This window comes from Bos indicus x Bos taurus, chromosome 10 (genome assembly GCF_003369695.1).
Source record: "Bos indicus x Bos taurus breed Angus x Brahman F1 hybrid chromosome 10, Bos_hybrid_MaternalHap_v2.0, whole genome shotgun sequence".
Lineage (NCBI taxonomy): Eukaryota > Metazoa > Chordata > Mammalia > Artiodactyla > Bovidae > Bos > Bos indicus x Bos taurus.
Window position 1 is genome coordinate 95,068,415 of NC_040085.1, and position 8,708 is coordinate 95,077,122.

The window sequence follows — 8,708 nt, forward strand, 5'->3', positions numbered from 1 at the left end:
AGACCCTAGACTACCAGAGAACTAACCCTAGGGAGTATCAAATAATGAGAACTCACAGAAAGGAAACCACTTGAATACAAGACCCAGCATCACCCAACCACCAGTAGCACCCCATGCAGGACGTCTCATCTAAACAACAAACAAAAATACGAATCCAATCATCAGCAGACAGGGTTACCACCTTACTCAGCCTTGCCCATCAGAGGAAAAACAAACAAACAAAAAACCAAAAACTCAGCACAAATCTCACCCTATATGAAGCTCACACAAACCACTGGACCAACATTAGCAGGGCAGAAACCAAAAGGAGGAAAGAATTCAACCTTCTTCAAGGAAAGACTTCAACTTTCCTTGAAGCCTGAGAAAAGGAGACCTCAAAAACAATAACTTAGAAAAAAATAATGAAAAGGCAGAGAAATACTGCACAAATGAAGGAACAAACTAGAAACACAGAAGTCCAAATAAAAGAAGAGGAAATAAGCAAACTACCTGAAAAAGAATTCAGAACAATGATAGTAAAGATGATCAAAAACCTTGAAAACAAAATGGAGAAAATGCAAGAATCAATTAGCAAAGACCTAGAAGAATTAAAGAATAAACATACAGAGACAAACAACAGGATTATGGAAATTAAAAATACTCTAGAAGGAATCAATAATAGAATATCTGAAGCAGAAGAATGAATCAGTGAGCTGGAAGATAAAATGGTGGAAATAACTTCTGATGAGCAGAATAAAATAAAAAGAATGAAAAGAGCTGAGGACAGTCTCAGAGACCTCTGGTACCATATCAAATGCACCAACATTCAAATTATAGGGGTCCCAGAAGAAGAAGAGAGAAAGAAAGGGTATGAGAAAAATTTTGAAGAGATTATAGTTGAAAATTTCCCCAACATGGAAAAGGAAATAGCCAATCAAGTCCAAGAGGCACATAGAGTCCCATACAGGATAAACCCCAGGAGAAACACACCAAGACACATACTAATCAAACTAACAAAGACAAAACACAAAGAAAGAATATTAAAAGCAGCAAGGGAGAAGCAATAAGTAACATACAAGGGAAACCCCATATGCTTAACAGCTGATCTTTCAGCAGAAACTCTGCAGGCCAGAAGGGAATGGCAAGATACATTTAAAGTACTGAATGGGAAAAATCTACAACCAAGATTACTGTACCCAACAAGGATCTCATTCAAAATTGATGGAGAAATCAAAAGCTTTTCAGACAAGCAAAAGTTAAGAGAATTCAGTACCACCTAACCAGCTTTACAACAAATGTTAAAGGGACTTATATAGTCAAGAAATACAACAGAAGAGAAAAGATCTACAAAATCAACCCCAAACAAAAAAAAAAAGGCAATAGGAGTGTGTGTGTGTATATATATATATATAAATAATTAATTTAACTGTAAATTGATTAAATGCTTCAACCAAAAGACACAGACTGGCTGAATGGATACAAAAACAAAACCCATATATATGTTGTCTACAAGAAACCCACTTCAGACCTCAAGACACATATAGACTGAAAATGAGAGGGTGGAAAAATATATTCCATGCAAATGGGAAGCAAAAGAAAGCTGGAGTAGCAATCCCCATATCAGACACAATAGACCTTAAAATAAAAACAATTACAAGAGATAAGGAAGGACACTACATAATGATCAAGGGATCAGTCCAAGAGGAAGACATAACAATTGTAAATATCTATGCACCCAACATAGGAGCACCTCAATACATAAGACAAACACTAACAGACATAAAAGGAGAAATTGACAGTAACACAATAATAGTAGGGGACTCTAACACCCCATTCACACCAATGGACAGATCATCAAAACAGAAAATTAATAAGGAAACACAAGTCTTAAATGATACATTAGATGAGATGGATCTCATTGATATCTTCAGGACATTCCATCCAAATGCAGAAGAATATACCTTTTTCTCAAGTGCACATGGAACATTCTTCAGGATGGACCACATCCTGGGTCACAAATCAAACCTCAGTAAATTTAAGAAAATTGAAATCATATCAAGCATCTTCTCTGACCATGGTGCTATGAGACTAGATATCAATTACAAGAAAAAAACTGTAAGAAACACAAACACAGGGAGATTAAACAACACATTTCTAAATAACCAACAGGTTACTAAAGAAATCAAAAGGGGAATAAAAAAAAAAATCCTAGAAACAAATACCAATGAAAACAAGACAATTCAAAACCTACAGGATGCAGCAAAAGCAGTTCTAAGAGGGAAGTTTTTAGCAATACAATCCTACCTCAAGAAACAAGAAAAACATCAAATAGACAACCTAACTTTACACCTAAAAAACTGGAAAAAGAACAACACCCCCCCCCAAAAAAAAAATTAGTAGAAGGAAAAAAATCATAAAGAAGTAAATGAAAAAGAAGTGAAAGAAACAATAGTAAAGTTTAATAAAACCAAAAGCTGGTTCTTTGAGAAGATAAACAATATTGACAAACCAACTCATCAAGAAAAAAAGAGAGAAGAATCAAATCAACAAAATTAGAAATGAAAAAGGAGAGGTTGCAACAGACAATGCAGAAATACAAAGGATTATAACAGACTATTATGAATAGCTATATGACAATAAAATAGATAACCTGGAAGAAATGGACAGATTCTTAGAAAAGTTCAATATTCCAAGACAGGAAGAAATAGAAATTATAAACAACCCAATTACCAGCACTGAAATTGAAGCTGTGATCAAAAATCTCCCAAAAAACAAAAGCCCAGGACCAGAAGGCTTCACAGGAGAATTCTATCAATCATTTAGAGAAGAGCTAATGCCTATCTTTTTAAAACTCTTTCAAGAAATTGCAGAAGAAAGAAGACTTCCAAATTCATTCTATGAGGCCACCATCACCCTGATACCAAAACCAGACAAAGACAACGCAAGAAAAAGAAAACGACAGGCCAATATCACTGATGAAAATAGATGCAAAATTCCTCAACAAAATTTTAGCAAACAGAATTCAGCAACGCATCAAAAAGCTCATACACCACAGTCAAGTTGGGTTTATACAAGGGATGCAAGGATTCTTCAATATATGCAAATAAATCAGTGGGATACACCATATTGACAAATTGAAAGATAAAAACTGTATGATCATCTCAATAGATGCAGAAAAAGCCTTTGACAAAATTCAGCACCCATTTATGATTAAAACTCTTCAAAAAATGGGCATAGAAGGAACCTACCTCAACACAGTAAAGGCCATAGATGATAAGCCTACAGCAAACATTATTCTCAATGGTGAAAAACTGAAAGCATTCCCCTAAGATCAGGAACAAGACAAGGGTGTCCACTTTCACCACTATTATTCAACATAGTTCTGGAAGTTCTAGCTACAGCAATCAGAGAAGAAAAAGAAATAAAAGGAATCCAGGTCAGAAAAGAAGAAGTAAAGCTCTCACTGTTTGGATATGACATGATACTGTACACAGAAAACCCTAAAGATAGTATTGGAAAATTACTAGACTTAATCAGTGAATTTAGCAAAGTTGCAGGATACAAAATCATACACAGAAATCACTTGTATTTCTATATACTAACAATGAAAAATCAGAAAGAGAAATTAAGGAATCAATCCCATTTACCATAGCAACAAAAAGAATTAAATATCTAGGAATAAACTTACCTAAGGAGACAAAGAACTGTACACAGAAAATTATAAGACACTGATGAAAGAAATCAAAGACAACATAAACAGACAGACATTCTATGTTCCTGGGTAGGAAGAATCAATATTGTGAAAATGGCTATACTATGAAACACAGTGTACAGATTTAATGTGATCCCTATAAAATTATTAATGGCATTTTTCACAGAACTAGAGCAAAAAATTTCACAATTCCTATGGAAACACAAAAGACCCCAAATAGCCAAAGCAGTCTTGAGAAAGAAGAATGGAGCTGGAGGACTCAACCTTCCTAACTTCAGATTATGCTGCAAAGCTACAGTCATCAAAACAGTATGGTACTGACACAAAACCAGAAATATAGACCAATGGAACAAGATAGGAAGCCCAGACATAAACCCATACACCTATGGGCACCTTATTTTTGGCAAAGGAGGCAAGAATATACAATGGGGCAAAGACAGCCTCTTCAATACGTGGTGCTGGGAGGACTGGACAGCTATGAAGAATGAAATTAGAACACTTCCTAACACCACACACAAAGATAAACTCAAAATAGGTTAAAGACCTAAATGTAAGACCAGAAACTATAAAACTATAAAACTCTTACAGGAAAACATAGGCCAAACACTTGATAATATAAATCAAAGCAAGATCCTCTATGACCCACTTCCTAGAGTAATGGAAATAAAAACAAAAGTAAACAAGTGGGACCTGATTAAGCTTAAAAGCATTTGCACAGCAAAGGAAACTATAAGCAAGGTGAAAAGACAACCCTCAGAATGGGAGAAAATAATAGCAAGCTGACAAAGGATTAATTTCCAAAATATACAAGCAGCTCATACAACTCAACACCAGAAAAACAAACAACCCAATCAGAAAGTGGGAAACAGTCCTAAACAGACATTTCTCCAAAGATGACAGATGACTAACAAACACATGAAAAGATGCTCAACATCACTCATTATGAGAGAAATGCGAATCAAAACTACAATGAGATATCACCTCACACTGGTCAGAATGGCCATCATCAAAAAAGTCTACGAACAATAAATGCTGGAGAGGGTGTGGAGAAAAGGGAGCACTCGTGCACCGTTGCTGGGAATGTAAATTGACACAGCCACTATGGAAGACGGTATGGAGATTCCTTTACAAACCAGGAATAAAACCACCACATGACCCAGTAATCCCACTCCTAGGCATATACCCTGAGGAAACCAAAATTGAAAGAGACACATGTATCCCATTTTTCATTGTTCATTATAGCTAGCTAGAACATGAAAGCAACCTAGATGTCCATCGACAGATGAATGGATAAAGAAGTTTGGGAACATATTCACAATGGAATATTACTCAGCCATAAAAAGGAACACCTTTGAGTCAGTTCTAATGAGGTGGATGAATCTAGAACCTATTATACAGAGTGAAGTGAGTCGGAAAGAGAAAGATAAATACCATATTCTAATGCAGATATATGGAATCTAGAAAAATGGTACTGAAGAATTTATTTGCAGGGCAACAGTAGACAGACATAGAGAACAGACTTATGGAGGTGGGGTGGGGGAGGAGAGGGTAAGATGTATGGAAAGAGTAACATGGAGACTTACATTACCATATGTAAAATAGATAGCCAACAGGAATTTGCTGTATGGCTCAGGAAGCTCACCACTAGAGGGATGGGGTGGGGAGGGAAATGGAGGGAAGTTCAAAACGGAGGGGATATATGTATACCTATGGCTGATTCATGTTGAGGTTTGACAGAAAACAGTAAAAAAACAAACAAACAAAAAAGAATTAACCAATATTCTTTCTAACAACTGCTATCCCAGTGTCCATAGAGAAACACGAGGGAGCTACATTTCAAGGCAATGGAGAGCATCCAAAGTTGGCAGGGAGTGACTGCATATCACCTGGTGACTTGGGACATTAGTTTTTATGCATTGTTGAACAGAACTTATGGTTTGGGTTATACCACATGTAGTCACATGCTTTTCTAAAGGGCATTTGTGATCAGAGTTGCACTTGATATGATGTGAGGGTAAATTTGAGAAATGATGAATGGTCTAAGTGGACTTTTAAAATTATTTTCAGTGCTTTGTCCATGAACTCTCTGTGGAAATTCTACGCAATTAAGTCAGCTTTACCGGTATCAGTTGGTGTCATTGGGAGGATATAGGAACTTAATGATGAAATAGCCACTTTTTTGCAAGGCTAGTAGTATTAGGCAAAGCCATAGCTCTTTACTGCTTCCAAGTCTCCTCTTTATCCTTTCAGGCTGCCCAGTATTGGTCATAGTGGCAACATGGCTGCTGCTTGGAACACTGGGCGAGTCTGATTCCCTCCCGAGGACACGGTCCAGCTCCCAGAGCTGCATGCTGTCTTTTAGATACCAGGGTCAGGTTTAATGCTGCTCTTCCCCTGGTGACTTCAGCAGTTAAGAGCTACAACCTTACTGTAGATTTTCAGTGTTAAAGGAGCAGAGATAACAAGGAAGTTATTTATTTGCCTAGCTTTACATATGGGTGTTCCCAACTAGAAGATTGCCAAGAGTTTAGCATGGCTACATTCTTCTGCAGTGTAAGTTGAGCCATATTAGTACATGTAAAAAAAAATTGTTTTGTATGGCTGTTGCTTGAGGAATTTTTAAAAATTAATTTTTGTTGGAGTATAGTTGTTTTACAGCATTGCTAAGGACTTTAACTGTTCACATCACCTCTACTTCTCTGAGTCTTATAGCTGCTTCTTCTGTCCTGGAGTGTGAAGGAGGAAACATTTCAACACTGAGAGAACTCCAGCGACCCTTCACACTTCTAGGAGGGGATCATATCCTCTGTCCCTTTAGAATGAAGCACACACAACATGTCTTTCCGAACTGTTTACCTTGAATATATAGTAATAATTGACTTTTAAGGCTTTGTTTAAAATGTCACTTTATGAGCTTCTCTTGAATAGTCAAAATAACTGAATGAAATTATTAATTTCTTGTCCAGACTAGTCCTTTAAAAGTGTATGGTTTATATATACTGTAATATTTGCTGAAAGAGCTTCTGTTTAGTAATACTATATGATTAAATGAGATTGATAACCTTTTCAATTGTTTTCTTCCAGTTATATTAGGATAAAATTGACATATATTACTGTACAGGTTTAAGGTACACAGCATAATGCTTTTAGTTATATACATCATGAAATGATTACATGTTCGCAATAAATCTAGTGAACATTCATCATCTCACATGGATACAAAAAAGTATTTTCTTCCTTGTAATGAGAACTCTTAGGATTTATTCTCTTAATTTTCATATACATCATAGGGGAGTATTAACTATAGTCATCGTGTGTATACTACATCACTAGTGCTTATTTTTCTTATAACCAAAAGCTTGTACCTTTTTTAACCAATTCAGCATAATTAAGATTTATACAATTTTCACACAACAGTTTTTTAGTTTAAATTTAGATAGATACTATCATCCCATGATTCTAACACTAAAAATATGAAAGAGAACACACTGAACATTCTTATTCTTATCACTTCCTTTCCCCAGTAACTCATTTCTGCTCTCTCAGACAACCATCTGGACTCATTTCTTTACATCCTTCTAGAAAAAGATGTTTCTCATCCTTTTTTTTCTGCAAACCTTTTTCCATCACCACTCTCTTAAGGAGGCTTTGAAGACATCTCTTCCTGATTATTGGCTCCTCCTTTAATTTGAATACACAGGTATATTGTGTATCTGTTTTTGTACTCTACATATAACTGTGCTCCTTACATAAAAATATTAAGATTCCTCCCACAAAAGAACCAGTTTTTACCGCTTCAGTGGTGATATCACCCCAACGAGAATGCATATTCCATAGCTGTTTGATGCAAATACAAGTAAATACAAATGCATTTTATTTTCCGCCTTTCACACAGATGGTACCATACTACACACATACTAACCTTTCCTTTTTTTACTCAAAATATCCCATGGTAATATTTTTATAATATTATATTAAAAACATCCCCATTGTTTTTAACGGGTGCATAGTATTTAATTTTATAAATTTAAACTAATTTACTTAAGGTAATTTAAATTTATTTAACTTTAGTGATGGATGTTTAGGTTATTTCCAATTTTTTCTGCTTTAAAAAAAACATGTTACAATGATTAGGATTATACGCATTGAATATTGGGGTCTGTGGTAGATTAAAGACATCATGATTTCTCTGACATAGCAAAAGAGACACAGATGTAAAGAACAGACTTTTGGACTCCATGGGAGAAGGCAAGAGTGGAATGACTTGAGAGAATAGCCTTGAAACATGTATATTATCATATGTGAAACAGATCGCCAGTCCAGGCTTGATGCATGAGACAGGGTGCTCAGGGCTGGTGCACTGGGATGACCCCGAGGGATGGGATGGGGAGGGAGGTGGGAGGGGGGTTCAGGATGGGGAACACATGTACCCCTATGGCTGATTCATGTCAATGTATGGCAAAACCGATACAATATTGTAAAGTAATTAGCCTCCAATTAAAATAAATAAATTTTTTTTAAAACAAGATGTCATGATTTCTCTGACAGTCCTCTGTCAGTAAGTGTGGTCTGTGCCTCATGCCCTTGAATCATGGTGAGCAGTATGACTTCTTGGCCAGCAGATGATGGTAGGGATGACACTGTACTGTTTTCTGGGATTAGACCTTAGAAGACTTCTGTGTCTTTGAACGCCTGATGATGGAGCTGGTGGCCAGGGTGTGGGGAGGCCCAGACAGTGCCCGTGGAGCGGTCCACATGGGCAAAGACTCAGGATTCCTAGTGATAGTTCCAAATGAGTTTCCAGCTGAAAGCTAGCACCAGCTGGCTGGTCAGGCATCTGAACCATCTTCGATACAAATAGCAGATAATGGAATTAGGTCTTTATCTTCAACTGTTCATCACCACTTGACATTAATTACAGTTGTTTATTGAAATATTCGCTTCCCCTTGATCCAGTGGCACTGCCTTCTCATAACTTCTCTCTCACTTCTGTGGCTACCATTTCTCAGTCTCATTG